Consider the following 17589-nt stretch of genomic DNA (forward strand, 5'->3'; position numbering starts at 1 on the left):
GTGATCTTAAACCTAAGCTCTGATATTATTCTATCTCATCCTAATCATTTATATCGTAATCTCCAATGATCATAATCTAAGCTCTAATATCACTCTATAATATTCTAATCACTTATATCATAATCCCTAATAATCATAACCTAAGCTCTGATATTACACTGTAATATTCTAATCACTTATATCATAATCTCTAATGATCATATCCTAAGCTCTGATATTACACTGTAATATTCTAATCACTTATATCATAATCTCTAATGATCATATCCTAAGCTCTGATACCATTCTGTCACGCCCCGAACCCAACACCCGGGTCGGATACGTGATGGCCGCACACTCCTTAGAGCAAGCCCTAAAGAATATGCAAGGCCAAAATAAATCATTACAATCTTATCAACCATAATATTTAATTTCAACAGTAATTCATAAAACTTGCATAATAACAATTAACATTCCTTCAATTCTCTGATCAGATACTATGACACTCTATTTATCCTTCTGCTCACCCATAAATCCAAGCCATAGCCAATCTAAGTCATCCTGCAACTCTGAGAAGAAAAAGAAAGATGAAGGGGTGTGAGCTTTACAGCCCAGTAAGAATTCCCATATCACACTGATATAGTAATATAGTCTGAAAATAAGGATAAGCAATAAAATATAAAATCTCATGTTCAATGTCCAGAATAATGCAAACATTCATAAATTTTCTGTCTTGTCAAAATAGATGCATCATCATATGTTAACCGGTGAAACACTTTTGTTCAACAATTGTTTCATATCTTATCTTTCATTTCTCCTTTCATAATCATATGATTTTAACATTTTCTTTCTGGCTCTGGACTATCCAAGTCTATACCTCAGTCATCATCCGGATCGAATCCACTTTAAAAAGTCTTTCAAGACTGTCCCAGGATGAGCTCCTGGCCGGCTGTCCCACGTACCAAAGCCCGTGAGAGGCTGTCCCAGGCATAAGCTCCTGGCGGACTGTCCCAGGCATGAGCTCCTGGCCGGCTGATCCACCTGTAAGCCAGTGGGTGCTGTCCCAGGCATAAGCTCCTGGCGGGCTGTCCCAGGCATAAGCTCCTGGCCGGCTATTCCACATGACAAGGCTAGTCCATACCATATATCTTTTTCTTTTCATTTAATCATTATGTGTTGATTTCATCAATCAATTCTGTCTTGTATTATGATCAATTCAGATATGTCATATCCATATAATCATGCCATCAATCTCTGATACATATATATTGACATAACATACTCATGCTCAAAATCAAATAACAGTATCTCAGATATAATAAATTCATCGATCTCAAATCCGATAATGCAAAACCAACGATGCAAGACCAATAGTAAAATAGCATATATAATAGTGATCATGTACAGGGATTCTTACCTTTACCGGTGACTGATCCAAACACAGAAGTCAATGTTCTTCTTTGATTTATGAATTTCTCTAACAAGATATTTCACTCGATATCATATGCAGACAATCATCTCTTCATAACCCTGATCAATATAAAAATCACATATATGGAGAAAATTACCGATAATCGACCTGATAACACAAATCTAGGATCTCTCTTAGGATTAACCAAAATTAGGATTTACCTAAGTATCTGGATCCTCCACTGATCCATAAGACTTCTAGAGAGAGAAAATCGCTGAAGAGAGAGAAAATTCTAGAGAGAGAAAGTAGAGAGAGAAAGTGAAGAGAGAATCTTCATATTTTTTTCGATGAGGCAATCATGATCGAGATCATCAAAGGTCCTATCAGGGTGACTCAATATGAATCAAGTGTTACAAATTTCGAATAGGATCGGACTGGGATCAGATCTACCGCACGAATTTCGGAGCAACCTTAGATCATCTTATTTTCATCTTCAAGTTTATTCTAGGATTCATGATGCAATCAGAGAGAAAGAAAAGATCCTAGAGAGACAAAATCCGTAAAGAGAGAGAAAAGTCTAGAGAGAGAATCTAGAGAGAGAAAATGTAGAGAGAGAAGGTAGAGAGAGGAGAGAGAAAAGAGAGAGAAAGAAGAGAGAAAGGAGAGAGAGAAAAATTCTCTCCTTCTTCTTCTTATTTTATTTTTATTTTTTATTTTTCTCTTTTTCTTTTCTTTTCTTTTTCTTTTTCCTTTTTCTTTTCTTTTTCTTTTTCCTTTTTCTTTTCTTTTTCTTTTCTTCTTCTTCTTCCTTTCTTCTTTTCTTCCTGCGGCCTCCTTTGGCTGAAACAGGGGAGGACCGTGAGGTCCCCCCCTCGATGGCTCGGGCTCCGGTGGCTTGGCTGGAGATCCGACAACGGCCGACGATGGGGTTCGGCCGGCGGCGAAGAGGAGGACGGCGGCAAAAACAAAGAAAAAAAATCAGAAAACAGGGGATACGTCCCCTTTCTTCGTGATTTCCGGCCATTGGCCGATCGCCGGCGGTCGAAATTTTCAGGGAAGGAAGAGAGGGAGATGGGGGTTCGGTCTCGGGAATGGGACGCCGCAACCGGCGGCGCCGGTGGCCGGAAAAGAGAGGGAAGAGTTCGGCCGAAACAGAGCAAAAACAGGGTCATTTTATTCATGAATTTTCCGGCGATCCTGACGGCCGGCGAGGGTGCACGAAGCCGTGGAAAAGATGGGAAGGAAGAGAGGAAAGAGGAGAAGGGCTTACCTCCGACTCCGGTGAGGTCTCCGGCGAGTATTTGAGATGAACACGATGAGGACATCCGCTGCTTCAACGAAAAAAATTCGAGAAAAATAAAAGAAAAATTTGGTGCTCGTCGTGACCAACCTTAGAGGGAAGGAGAGGGGGTTTTATAGGGTGTAGGGGAGGTCGAATCCGCCTCGGATTCAACCTCTCCATCAGTGATTTGGGTGGAAGAAGACTCCCAGCGGGAGTCTTCTTCATTCTTTTTTTTTTTTTTTTTTTTTTTTTTACTTTGGGCTTTTTGGGCTGATTTGGGTCGGGGTGTTACAGGAGTCTCACAAAGGCATCTGCGGTCGTGGCGGTGCGGTGTTCGTTTGTACGGCTGGTCCGAGCTTGGCAGCGATGTCGCGCAAAAGCGGCGGAGATGGCACCACCGAACATCGAAGCACGTGTATGCGGCATCTGTCGAGCAGCGGTCCGACGGCCATCTCGACGATGGTGGAGTCATACGAGGGTAGCGACGGCGCCAGATGTCGAACCACATGCATGTGGCGTTCATTCGAGTGATGGGGCCGGCTGCGGTGGATAGGGCCCGTGACGGGCACGACCGATATGGCAGCACGTAGCTCCATGGCATAGGGTGTCTGTCCGAGCGTGAGGCCCCAGAGCGGTGGAGTCTGCCGCCGATGCCCTGGCGCGACTCCACTGTTGCTAACACCATCGTGTGACTCCACCACTACGGGCCCGACGCTTGGACGTACACCGCATCATGTGGAGCCGTGCACCGCTGTACCGTCTGTGCCCGTCGCTGGCCCTACGCCCCGTGGTTGGCCCTGTCGCTAGAACGAATGCTGCATGCATGCAGTTCGAAATCCTTCGTCACTATCGTCCTCGTGCAACTTGCCACCACCACCCTTGTGCGACTGATCTGCAGCCGTCGAGATGGCCGTCGGACCGTTGTTCGGATGGATGCCACATATGCGCCCTACTGCGGCCGGACCAGCCGCTTCCACCACCTTTGTGTGACTTCCCTACTGCGGCCGGACCAGCCGTACAAACGAACTCCATGCTGTAGCCACTGCAGACACCCTCGTGCAGCTCCATCGCTGCGCACCCTGATGCTTGGGCGTTGCCGCACCTGCCGCAGGCCCTATCCACCACAGTCAATTCCGTCGCCGTCTCTCAGACGAGCACCACATGCCGGCAGTCGCCGCCATCTCTAACCATCATCTTTGGCTCGACCACCCCGCTGCACACTCGCTAGATCAACCAACCCTCTTGATCAACTTTTCTCCACCATTTTCTCTTTTTTTTCTTTTTCTCTTCTCTTCTCTCTCTCTCTTCTCTTTCTTTCTTTCTCTTTCTTTTTTTCTCTCTCTCTTCTCCCATAGCAAAAACAAGAGTCCGTGGCATTTAGGAAGGGTGGAGAGAAAAGGAAGAGGGATGGGATTTAGCGAGTGTGCAGCAGGGTGGCCGAGCCGACGGTGAGATGGCGGCAGCAGTAGACTGTGGCTGTCAGCCACAATTTTCCGACAAGAAGAAGGTGATAGATCTCGGAACAGGGGAGGTAGGGGAGGTTAGAGAGGAGGAAAATCCACCTGCTTAGGATTGGTGGTGCTCACGATGGTTGCTGGAGGGGAGGAAGAAGGAAGATAGAGGGCTTCGATGGAGGATCGAGAGGAGGGGCGGTGGGGTTTAAGAAGAAGAGTCGGAGAGGGGATAAACTCGATCATCATCAGATAAAGTTGGACTTCACCAGTGTATCCCATTCAAACACACTTCGATCATTGTTCACTGGCGTACGGCACTCCTCCGGCTCTCTCGCGGCCTTATCCTCCCCCACGGATGAAGATCGAGTAAGGGATTAATTTTCCTTATTGCGATCATTTTTTTTTTAAGATCGATTCTCACAGCTACAGTACTCTTTTAATAAAATTTTATTATGAAAGATATTTAAGATATTATATTACTACCACTTTTTATATTTTATTATTTTTTAATTTTTTTCTTCTTTGCAGCTTCTCTTCAGTGCTGCCTGCCTCCTTACCACCATCGCTCACATCTCCACCCCCTTTCCTCTTCCACCACTCGGATCTGCCGTCCCCTTCCTTCGCCTCTGCTGCTCGTCTTTCCACAACCACATGTCATCCCATTTCTTCCTCCTCCTCTGCTATTTGCCTCTCTGCCACCCCCTTTCTCCTTTCACTGCTTGTGCCGACCGTCCCCTTCCTCCTCCGCCTCTACTGCTCGTCTTTCCGCAGTCACACACTACTCCACTTCTTCTCTCCACTTTTTCTTTCTACTCCATCACTCGCTTCTTAACTGCCACCGCTTGCTTTCCCAAACCTTTTTACCATTTATCGCTTGGGCCTGCCGCCTCCTTCCTCCTCCACCTCCATTATTCGGACCAGTCGCTTGCCTTTCCACCAACACACACACACTGACCTCTGGTGAAAAGGGGAGGTGGTCCATCGGGATAGATGAAAAAGGAGAAATTCTTATATAGACTTAGTCTACAATAAATGCTGTAGACTAATCTAATAAAAATAAAGATCAAAGTTATATTTTGATTGATGGATGGCTGGGAGTTGAGTTGCATTTCATTAATTTTCTCATTGATTTTAGTGATTATCCTATTGATTACAATCTCAACTCAACTCCCAGCCATCTATTAACCAAAATATGGTTCTCATCTTTGTTTTTATTAGCTTAGTCTATAGTATTTATTGTAGACTAAATCTATACAATAATTTCTTAAGAAGGAGGGAGGAAGGAAGGAGAGGCATGACTTTGAACACGTCCCACCAGCTTTTTGATTTGTAGATTGTACTTAAAATTTGAGTTGTTTATAGCACCCACTGTGCATATAATTAGTTAAAATTGATTACTGATAAATAAATTATTATCGTCTATCTTAAAATAGATGGCTAAAAAATAGATTGTCGGTAATTTTCTCCATATATGATTTTTATATTTGATCAGGATTATGAAGAGATACGATTGTCTGCATAAGATATCGAGTGAAATATTTTGTTAGAAAAATTCATAAATCAAAGAAGAACATTGATTTCTGTGCTCGGATCAGTCATCGGTAAAGGTAAGAATCCCTGTACATGATCATCATTATATATATTATTTTACTGTTGGTTTTATCTCATTGATTTTGTATCATTGGATCTGAGATCGATGAATTTGTTATACTTGAGATACTGTTATCTATTTATGTGATTTTGAGCATGAGTATGTTATATCAATACATATGTATCAATGATTGATGGCATGATTATATGGGTATGACATATTTATTACACTGTAAAATTTGAATTGATTAATGAAGTCAAATATTATAATTTCATGAAAAATGAAAAGAAAGAGAAATATGGTTGGGACTGGCCTTGTCATGTGGAATAGCCTGCCAGGAGCTTATGCCTGGGACAGCCCCCACAGGCTTATGTGTGGAAGAATATGATCCGAGAAAGATCATGAATAATTTGATCCGAGAAAGATCATGGCCACTTTGATCCGAGAAAGATCATGAATATTTTGATCCGAGGAAGATCATAAAAATCGATCCGAATAAAAGATCGTCGCATGATCCTGGTAGTCCAAAGCCAAAGCCAAAAAAAAAGGATTAAAGATGATGTGATAATAGAAGAAAATAGAACGATAAGACATGAAATAATCGTTGAATAAAATTATTTCACTTATTAACATATGATAATACATCTCTTTTGATAAAACAGATAATCTATAAATGTTTGCAGTATTCTGGACAATGAACATCGACTTTTATGTGTTATTGCTTATCTTTATTTTCAGATTATATTATTATATTGATGCGATATGGAAATTCTTACTGGACTATAAAGCTTACATCCCTTCATCTTTCTTTTCTTCTCAGAGTTACAGGATGCTTATGATTGGCTATGACTTGGATTTACGGGTGAGCAGAAGGATAAATAAGAGTGTCATAGTATCTGATCAGAGAATTAAAGAAATTTAAATTGTAATTATGCAAGGTTTTATGAATTATTGTTGAAATAAATTATTATGGTTAATAAGGTTGTAATGATTTAATTTGGCCTTGCATATTATTTAGGGCTTGCTCTAAGGAGTGTGCGGCCATCACGTATCCGACTCGGATGTTGGGTTCGGGGCATGACAGAATGGTATCAGAGCCTAGATTATGATCATTTGGAAACTATAATACAAGTGATTAGGATTTGATAAAATGATATTAGAGCTTAAGTTTAAGTCACTAGGGATTATGAAGTGATATTAAAACTTTATGTAAGATCAATAGGATGTGACAAAGTGGTATCAGAGCTTAGGTTTAAGATCACCAGAGATTATGAAGAGATATTAAAACTTTATGTAAGATCAATAGGATGTGACAAAGTAGTATTAGAGCTCAGGTTATGATCATTAAGGATTATAATATAAGTGATTTAAATATTACAGAGTAATAACAGAGCTTAGGTTATGATCATTGAAGATTACGATATAAATGATTAGGATGTGATAGAATAATATCAAAGCTTAGGTTTAAGATCACTAGAGATTATGAAAAGATATTAAAACTTTATGTAAGATCAGTAAGATGTGACAGAGTGGCATCTGAGCTTAGAGCTTAGGTTACGTTCATTTGGAGACAATGATACAAGTGATTAGGATATGACGGAACAGTACTAGAACCCAAGTTTAAGGTCACTAGGGATTGTCATATAAATGATATCAAAACTTTGAGATTATAATCAATAGAGTATGATAGATAATATCAGAGTTTAAGATTATAATCATTAAAGATGTAATAGAATGATATTATAGTTTAGGTTATGATCATTAGAGAATATGATTTAAGTGGTATTTAAGCTTAAGATTATAATTATTTAAAATTATGATTTTAGTGATATTTAAATTTAGGTTATGATCATGAGGAACCTGATAGATATAAAAGAGAAGATTCAATATTTAGATTTTGAATCAATAGATATTAAGATGAAATTTATGCATAAATGACGTATGATGTCCATAATAGAATTGACGAGTTATATCTTAGATTTCAATTAGTAAGGTTGACCTAAGTATGAAAGGAGTTGACCTTGGAATGAAGTGGGAGGTATTGATAAGTTATGTTGAGTATACTAGATGATTTTGAAATGCTAAACTTATAAGAAAGAAAATCATGATAATTTTTCTGATTTTGATGTTAATTATCTGAGCATTACAAATTTTAAATTTATCAGAAGGAAGTTAGGATATGGTCTAAGAAGAAATTTCATCATATGAGAGAGAAATATTTTTGAACATTGAACCTATAAGAGGATCATATATGAAATTCAATCTTAGATGAAAAAAAAGATATACTTGAATTTTATTATGAGAATATGAGATACACATCCTGGTAAAATCTTTGGTTACTCAAAATATCATATTCTGAATATGATTCCTTGATCTTTCAAGTTGCATTGAATTTCAAGTCAAAAGTTTACTTTTCTAAGTAGATCAAAAGTATTTTGATATTATTGTTAAATTAAAGAAGAAAATTTATTTTGTCAGAGTATGATATACAGGTTATGATGAAATCTTTAATAATTCGTATTACTATCTGTGGATTAATTTTTTTTAATTTTTCTTGCGATTGTTAAAGATGGTGAAGTGTATTAATTATTCAAGTCAAAGTTTGAATTTTTTTTTTAAATTGAACTAAGACATCTTGCTAGTGTTAAATTTTGAATGACTTATACAAGGGACAAGATTTTGTATGGATTTATTGATTAATATTAAGGGTTGTGATGAAAGGAGCTATATAAGAAATAATCAAGTTGATTCTACTTATAAGGATGCTGGCTTGAGTTCTTTTAGTTGTCAAGTTAGAATTAATTCTTTTAAAAAGAAAGATTGATTTAAAAATTATCTAAATGATTGTAAGGTAAATCTAAGGTTAACTCTAATCGATTCTAGACATGTTGGATTCTTGAAGAGTGATGAAACTTATGTAATGATTTTAAATATAGGAAGTGGATTAAGATTTAATTTTTATATGCTATACTCGAAGGTAGTAAAGATAAAGAAACTTAAAATTTTATCCTAAGTCTTATATAAAATTTGAAGGTTAGATCTATCCTGGATTGATCTAACATATAAGGATATTTTTATCTTTGATAGACTTATATAATTTGATAAATTAAGATCAGAGTGCACAGCAAAAGCATAGTGGTTTAAATCGATTAAAAATATTAATCCTTTGATTTAAAAGATATTATGATGGAATACATTAGTTGCAAATAAGGAAAGATTTTATTGATAATGAAAGGATGCTATAGATCTTGATCTAATCTGATCATAGTCGTATAATTTTTATCAGTAGGTTATTTTATTGTAGATAATATCAAGAAGATCTTAAAAAAAAAAAGAATGAGTTGAGATTTCAAATAATTTTGTTATAACAAGATCATGAGAAATAAAAGACATGATGCATGTATATATATATTTTTAGAATATATCTCAAATAACATAACTTAATTTCGATGATAAAATTATTTGAAGGGGGGGAGAATGTAACACCTCGGCCCATTTGGGCCCTGGACCAAGCCCATATAAAAGCCCAAATCCAATAAAAAAAAAAAGAAAGAAAGAAACGAAGAAGACTCCAGCTAGGAGTCTTCTTCCACCTGAGTAACCGAAGGAGAAGTTGGAATTAGAGGGGGATTCGACCTCTCCTCCACTCTATAAGACCCCTCTCTCCCTCCTTCAGCAACCCAAGATGATCATCGATCTCTCACTCTTTTCTTTCTCCTTGTTTTCTCCAATTGAAGTCGAGGCCTCCTGTACCCATGCTTGCCGAAAATTGGAGTCAGTGACGCTGCTGAAGCATGAGGTAAACTCTTCTCCTCCTTTTTTTTTTCTTCTCCTCCTTTTCACGACGCTGTGCATCCCCGTCGGCCGTCAGATTTGCCGAAAAAATCCACAAAAGATAGATGCCCTATTTTTTCTCTTTTGAATGAGACATTTTCCTCTCTTTTCGGCCACCGGCACCATCGGTTATGGTGTCTCTCCCCGAGATCGGACCCTCAACTCTCTCTCTTCCTTTCCTATGGGTCTTGGCCGTCGGCAACCGACCAATGATCGAAAAACAAGAGGTAAGGGGTGGATCCCCTTTTTTTTTTCTGATTTTCTCTAAGATTCTCGCCGGCCGAACCTCATCGCCGCCTCCCCTTGCTCTGTCGCCGTCGATTAGACACCGCCGCCCCTCGTCGGGGCTCGTGCCATCGAGTCTCTTTCCCTCTGGTTCCCCACTGTTCGGCTAAGGAAGAGGAAAGGAAGAAGAAAATGGGAAAAGAAGAAGAAGAAAAGAAAAGAAAAGGAAAAGGAAAGAAGAAGAAAGAAGAAGAAAGAAAAAGAGAAAAAAAAAAAAAAGAAAAAGAAAAAGAAAACAAAATAAAATAAAAATAGAAAAAAAAAGAAGGAAAGAGAGAATTTTCTCTCTCTCCTCTCCCTCCTTTCTCTCTCTTTCCTCTCTCCTCTCTCTACCTTCTCTCTATATATATTCTCTCTCTAGATTTTCTCTCTAGACCTTTTTCTCTCTCTTTATGAATTTTATCTCTCTAAGGTCTTTCTACTCTCTCTTTGATTGCATCACAGACCCTAGGATAAATTTGAAATAAAAATATGATGATTTGAGATTGCTTCGAAATTCATGCAGTAGATTTGATCTCAGTTCGATCTTATTCAAAATTTATAATATTTGATTCATATTGAGTCACCTTGATAGGACCTCTGATGATCTCGATCATGATTATCTTATCTGAAGGATACAAAGATTCTCTCTCTACTTTCTCTCTAAAATTTTCTCTCTCTTCATAGATTTTCTCTCTCTAAAAATCTTATGGATCAGTGGAGGATCCAGATACTTAGATAAACTTTAATTTTGATTAATCCTGAGAGAGGTTCTAGATTTGTGTTATTAGGATCGATTATCGATAATTTTCTCCATATATGATTTTTATATTTGATCAGGGTTATGAAGAGATACGATTGTCTGCATAAGATATCGAGTGAAATATTTTGTTAGAAAAATTCATAAATCAAAGAAAAATATTGATTTCTATGCTCGGATCAGTAATCGGTAAAGGTAAGAATCTCTGTACATGATCATCATTATATATGTTATTTTACTGTTTGTTTTATCTCATTGATTTTGTATCGTTGGATTTGAGATCGATGAATTTGTTATATCTAAGACACTATTATCTATTTATGTGATTTTGAGCATGAGTATGTTATATCAATATATATGTATCAGTGATTGATGGCATGATTATATGGGTATGACATATTTATTACACTGTAAAATTTGAATTGATTAATGAAGTCAAATATTATAATTTCATGAAAAATAAAAAGAAAGAGAAATATGGTTTGGACTGGCCTTGTCATGTGGAATAGCCTGCTAGGAGCTTATGCCTGGGACAGTTCCCACAGGCTTATGTGTGGAAGAATTTGATCCGAGAAAGATCATGAATAATTTGATCTGAGAAAGATCATGACCACTTTGATCTGAAAAAGATTATGAATATTTCGATCCGAGAAAGATCACAGAAATCGATCCGAATAAAAGATCGTCGCATGATCCTGGTAGTCCAAAGTCAAAGCCAAAAAGAAAGGATTAAAGACGATGTGATAATAGAAAAAAATAGAAAGATAAGACATAAAACAATCGTTGAATAAAATTGTTTCACTTATTAATATATGATAATACATCTCTTTTGATAAAACAGATAATCTATAAATATTTGTAGTATTCTGGACAGTGAACATCAACTTTTATGTGTTATTGCTTATCTTTATTTTCAGATTATATTATTATATTGATGTGATATGAGAATTTTTACTGGGCTGTAAAGCTCACACCCCTTCATCTTTTTTTTCTTCTCAGAGTTACAGGATGCTTATGATTGGCTATGGCTTGGATTTACGGGTGAGCAGAAGGATAAATAAGAGTGCCATAGTATCTGATCAGAGAATTGAAGAAATTTAAATTGTAATTATGCAAGGTTTTATGAATTATTGTTGAAATAAATTATTATGATCGATAAGGTTGTAATGATTTAATTTGGCCTTGCATATTCTTTAGGACTTGCTCTAAGGAGTGTGCGGCCATCATGTATCCGATCCAGATATTAGGTTCGGAGCATAATAATCTAATCTATGAATTTTATATTCTTATCTCAAGTTTCATAATTTTTCATTAATTGATTTTTGAATGTTCGGTGCACGTTTTCCCATCTAGTAATCATAGACAACACATCTGTTACGTACCAAAAAAATGAAAACATAACACACCTTCAATTTTGGTTTAATGAGTAAATGAGTTAGATTTGGACTAGAGCGGATAATACCTCACGTGACGAACGAATTCTTGTCCGCAACAATGATGCGTCTTTTGACAGTACTGCTCATTACGGTGACGGCGTCGCCATCGGCCGACACACGTCCTGGCCGCCAGGCGACATGCGGCAACGTTAGCATCCCCTACCCATTTGGTATCGGCACGAACTGCTCCTTTCCTGGTTTCGAACTCAGCTGCAACGACACTGGCAATGGCGTCCACAAACCTTTCCGCGCCAACTTTGAGTTCATCAACATATCCTTGCTGCCAGCCAAGGCTCGCATCTACAATAACATATCCTGGCAATGCTACAACCACACGTCCCGCAACGTGTCGTGCGGCCGCACAGGTGATCGACAACACATCGGCGAGTCATACCGGTTCTCCGACGCCGATAACGAGTTCACAGTTGTCGGCTTTGACACCCTCGCGTTGATCAATGGGCAACAGTTCGCGAGCGGATGCCCGTCGGTCTGCTCGAAGGAGAACCTGAAAAACGGGTCATGCTCCGGCGCCAACGGCTGCTGCCAGACCTCCATCCCCAAGGGAATCCACTCTTATGAAGTGGACTTCGCTGAATACGACTTCAACAACTCCCGGGTGTGGGAATTCAATCCCTGCGGCTTCGCCTTTCTGGCGGAAGTCGACTGGTTCGACTTCAGCACGGCTTACATTACTACTCGCGAGCTGCATGAGACGAATGGGGGGCGGGCGCCCGTGGTGCTGGACTGGGCCATCCGCAACGAGACGTGCGAGGTCGCACAGCGCAACACAACCTCCTATGCGTGCCTCAGCAAAGCACAGTAATTGTTATGACTCCACCAATTGCCCAGGATATCTTTGCAGCTGCTCCAGTGGGCACCAAGGCAACCCCTATCTTCCCGATGGATGCCAACGCAATCCCGTCCACAGCAATCTTTCCACATCAGCGAAATTGGTTATAGGGAATCCCTCCCTTAGCAATAAATTTCGGTTGTTCTTACTTCTATCAGGTTTCATTAGACATGCATCAAGCACAAATTAAATTCAACTGTGCAAAGAATAGAACTAGGCTGCTTAAGCGTTTCAATCTTCCTTTAGTATGGAAAAGGAATAAATAAAAGGGAATACCTCCTTGTCACGGCAACTCATGAATGATTTCTCCGTCTATTTACAATCTCCAGGCATTGTCACTAGCACCAGCTTGGCCCTTGTACTCTTACTATGCATTGTCGTTTACATGGTTCATGAGAGAAGAAAACTTACGAGAATAAAAGAGGAATGCTTTCCGAGACATGGAGGGCTTTTGTTGCTCGAAGAGATCAAGTCGAAGCAAGGTCTTGAATTTAAGGTATTTACGAAAGAGGAGCTAGAGCAGGCAACAGACAACTTCGACAAGAGCCGAATTCTTGGAGGTGGAGGCCATGGAACTGTCTACAAGGGAATACTCAATGACAACGTTGCAGTTGCCATAAAAAAATCAAAAATAATTGATGACTACCAGAAGAAGGAATTTGGGAAGGAGATGGTTATTCTTTCTCAAATCAACCATAAGAATGTGGTGAAGATCTTGGGATCTTGTCTGGAGGTGGAAGTCCCTATGTTGGTTTATGAATTTGTCTCCAATGGAACATTATGCCAACTAATCCATGGTAGGAATAGGATATCCCACATTTCATTGGAGACCCGTTTGGAGATTGCTTCACAGTCTGCAGGAGCCCTTGCATATCTACATTCATCAGCTTCCCCTCCAATCCTTCATGGAGATGTCAAGTCTTCTAACATACTTTTGGATGACAACTACAATGCAAAGGTGTCAGATTTTGGAGCTTCAAGGTTGGTGCCAAAGGATGAAACTCAATTTGCTACATTAGTTCAAGGGATTTGTGGGTACTTGGATCCCGAGTACATACAAACTTGCCGACTAACTCATAAAAGTGATGTTTATAGTTTTGGTGTAGTTCTTTTGGAGCTCCTTATATAACGGCCAGGTTCTTGGGCTTGTAAACCCTTGACAGCTCAATGAAAAAAAAAAAAAAAGAATGAAAAATTAACGGAAGGATGAAGACTCCTAATCGGAGTCTTCTTCTTCTCCGTTTCCAATGAAATCGGACTCGAAGAGTCCAGCTAGGATAGAAGATCTTCCTTATAAAGACCCCCCTTCCCTTCCTTAGGGTCTTACAACAAAATTTCGAAAAAATAAAAGGGATTTGAGGGATATTTTCAAAAGAGAGAGTCGTGAGCGATTGATCGGAAGAGAAGGGCCATCGGAGCTGTTTTTGGTTGCCGGAATAAGGTATGTTTCTTCTCCCTTCTTTTTGGATGGATCTTTCTGGCCATCGACGTGCTTGAAAACTGGCAAGATGCCGGTTCGGGCTCAAACAGGACACCCTTGTTTGTGTTGTTTCTTTCCTTCCGTCGCCGGCAACAGAGATGGGTGGGGCTACCATCGGGACGGTAGCCTCGCCGCCATCGAGGTTGCCGAGGAGGGTGGCTAGAGATGGCCTACCCTGGCCGTAGGAAGGAGAGGTGTTCGGGATGGGGTCGGGTCCCCTGCTTTGATCGTGGGGAAGAGGAGAAGAAATCTCTTATCTCTTCTTAAAATAAAATAATAATAATAATAATAATAATTAAAAAAAATTGGGACACAGGTAATGATTCCGATAAACCTCAATATACGATTTTTTTTTTAAAATTAATTTGGTTAAATTGATTTGTTTGATAGGAGAACAGTCTAATGAATGGGAGGACAATGAGTAGGATTTTGATATTCAGGCTGTAAGGCTGAGTTTGATTTCTCATTGATCCAGGTAAGAATCCTGTACATGATCATCACCATATATGTTATTTGTTCGTTAGTTTTATGATGTTGATTTTGCATTACTGGATTTATGATCGATGAGTTTTCTATGCTTGAGACACTAATATATGGCTTATATGGTTCTTTTTAAATATGAGCATGTTATGAAAAGATTTCTATGATTGATGGTATAAGTCTTATGGATATGACTTATTAATTTGATCATCCTGTAATTTGAAATTAATTCAATGAAATCAATAATTAAATGAAAAGGATATTGTTTGGACTAGCCTCGACATATGGATCAGCCGGTCAGGAGCTCATGTCTGGGATAGTCCGTCAGGAGATTATATCTGGGATAGCTCCCACTGGCTTATAGGTGGATCAGCCAGTCAGGAGCTTATGCCTAGGACAGTCTGCCAGGAGCTTATGCCTGGGACAGTCTCCACGGGCTTTCGTACGTGGGACAGCCGGCCAGGAGCTCATCCTGAGATAGCCTTGAAAGGCTTATATGAAAAGAAAGAAAAAAAAATGGATTGGAAAGAGATTGAGGTATGGTCTGAGTTAGTCCAAAGCCAAAAGGGATAAAAGATTGTCAAACCGAAGATGTGAAAAGATGAAACATATAACATGTAATTCAAGAATGAATGAAGACTTCACTTGATGATATGTGATGATCCATATTTATTAAATACATGTTTATGTCAATATTTGAGTTATTATATATGTATGAGTCTTCACAAAATTGTATTAGTTTTAAAAAATATTAATTTTATCTATTGGCTTGATGTACATGTGCAGTGATTCTTACTGAGCTGGAGAAGCTCATATTTGCTTCTTGTTTTTTTTCAGACTCACAGGATGCTTTGTTTGGATGGTTTGGACGAGAGCAAATAAAAATTGAAATCTTTAGTAGTTCAGTTAGTTTAAATTCTCTGATACCAATGAATATTTGAATAATTATATTGAACAATATTTACTTTTGATTTGAAGTTGTGACTTGGTTAATTTATTTGGTATTTACTTGGTTATTTAAACTTTTGAAGTGTTAATTATTTAGGCCTTACATGATCTTTAGGGCGCTGCTCTAGAGTTTGTGTGGCCGTGTCACGTGGCCAACTCAGGTGTTGGGTTCGGGGCGGGACACTTTATCGGAAAGAAGGTACTTTATTTTGAAAGATCTGATGAAGAAAGGAGCATTTCATCTAGTTTTTTATCAGCTATGAAGGAGGATCGACTTCTACAGCTTTTGGATAATCATATTAAGAATGAAAGGGACATGGAGTTGATACAAGAAGTTGCTAAGCTAGTAAGATGATGCCTTAATGTTAGGGGTGAAGATAGGCCTACAATGAAGGAGGTGGCTGATGAGCTTGATTGCTTAATAAAATTCAACCAGCATCCATTTTTACAGCATAACCCTAAAGAGATTGAGAGCTTTCTTGGTAAGCCATCAAGCTACATTGAAAATGAAATCTCCATATACTATAGTATAGAAATGAAAGCATCGCTGGATATAGAATATCGAAAATGATCTTTTTTCCCTTGTTTTTTGAAAGAGAGTTGGAGGATGATCATATCATCTAGAATAATACAGGTTTCTATCTCTATGTGTTAGAACATGATGCTGATTTATATGTACTTATCCATGCATCTGGGAGATGTGGTGTTTTTAGTTTTTGAAAAATGATTAATTTAAGTGATATATTTATGGTTTCATCCTCATTTTTCTTGTTGCTGCTGTTATTTTGCTAATCATCTGAACAATAAATAATATTTTGAACAAGGTTAATCTCCAAATTCAATTATTCGATTTACTTAAAAATAATGGGATCCCCCAAATACATACTTGGAAAATTATACAGGGTAGAAACACTCAGACGTTTAGATGAATGATTTCATGTGAAAGAAGGATTCACCTTCCTTCATGCGAATGACCATTGAACCGTGCAATGGTTGTTCGAGATTTGTGGAGGTTGATGAACGATGAGGTTTGGTGTGCTTGGAGATTTGTTCCAAGTACAATCCGACATTTGATGTTGCAAAAAAAAGATCCACTGGGTTCATGCTTTTATGCAGGGTTGACATTATCCCCTAGACTTTGTCAAGTACGAATAGGAACAGCATAATCCATAGTCGATGTAATTTTTGAAGTTCAATTTTTTGGCATAACTCCTCCTTAAACGCTTATAACATTAAGATGTTTCTCAAGTTCTAGCACTTTCATGGCTACTGGGTTTCTTATAAATTTCTTTTAAAGTGATTTGTGGTACATTTTTTCTTGCTGTTTTACCAAACAGAACTGGAGTTTCTTGTAAATTTCTCACAGTGTTACTGCAGAAAGCATCTATAACATGTTTGAAAAGAATTAATACCAGAATGTTATTATTTGAAATGGTATAGCTACCATGGTGTGGATCTACATCCTCTTTGCCTTGACAATGTGCATTCAGCATGCATCCAACATGAGATTCATACAAGATTAAAGAATCTAGATAACATCTTTTGACAATTTTATCAAAAAAAAAAAAAAAAATCTTCCAACGAGTCTTTTTGGAGAGGTTCAACGTTGTTATAGATGGGATTAAAGTGGATTCATTCTATGGCCCATATGGATGATAATATTTTTAATTAGATTTATGGTTCTTATAATAGATTTGGATTCTTAGTTAGCAGGTATTTATACAAGACTGAGACAGCCTCTTGGCTACCTAATTTATACAGGAGATGCAAAGTTGATATGAAATGCGGAAATACTTGAAGTAAAACCTCTATGCAGAAAA

At 38.4% G+C, this 17589-nt stretch overlaps 1 protein-coding gene and 1 pseudogene across 1 annotated transcript in view; both read left to right on the forward strand.

Moving 5' to 3' along the window:
• LOC105036457 (wall-associated receptor kinase 2-like) overlaps window positions 1-17589 on the forward strand; it is a 66621-nt gene that overhangs the window by 33107 nt on the left and 15925 nt on the right. The window lies entirely within an intron of this gene.
• LOC140857602 (wall-associated receptor kinase 5-like) lies at window positions 12070-16340 on the forward strand (annotated as a pseudogene).

This window comes from Elaeis guineensis, chromosome 4 (assembly GCF_000442705.2).
Source record: "Elaeis guineensis isolate ETL-2024a chromosome 4, EG11, whole genome shotgun sequence".
NCBI lineage: Eukaryota > Viridiplantae > Streptophyta > Magnoliopsida > Arecales > Arecaceae > Elaeis > Elaeis guineensis.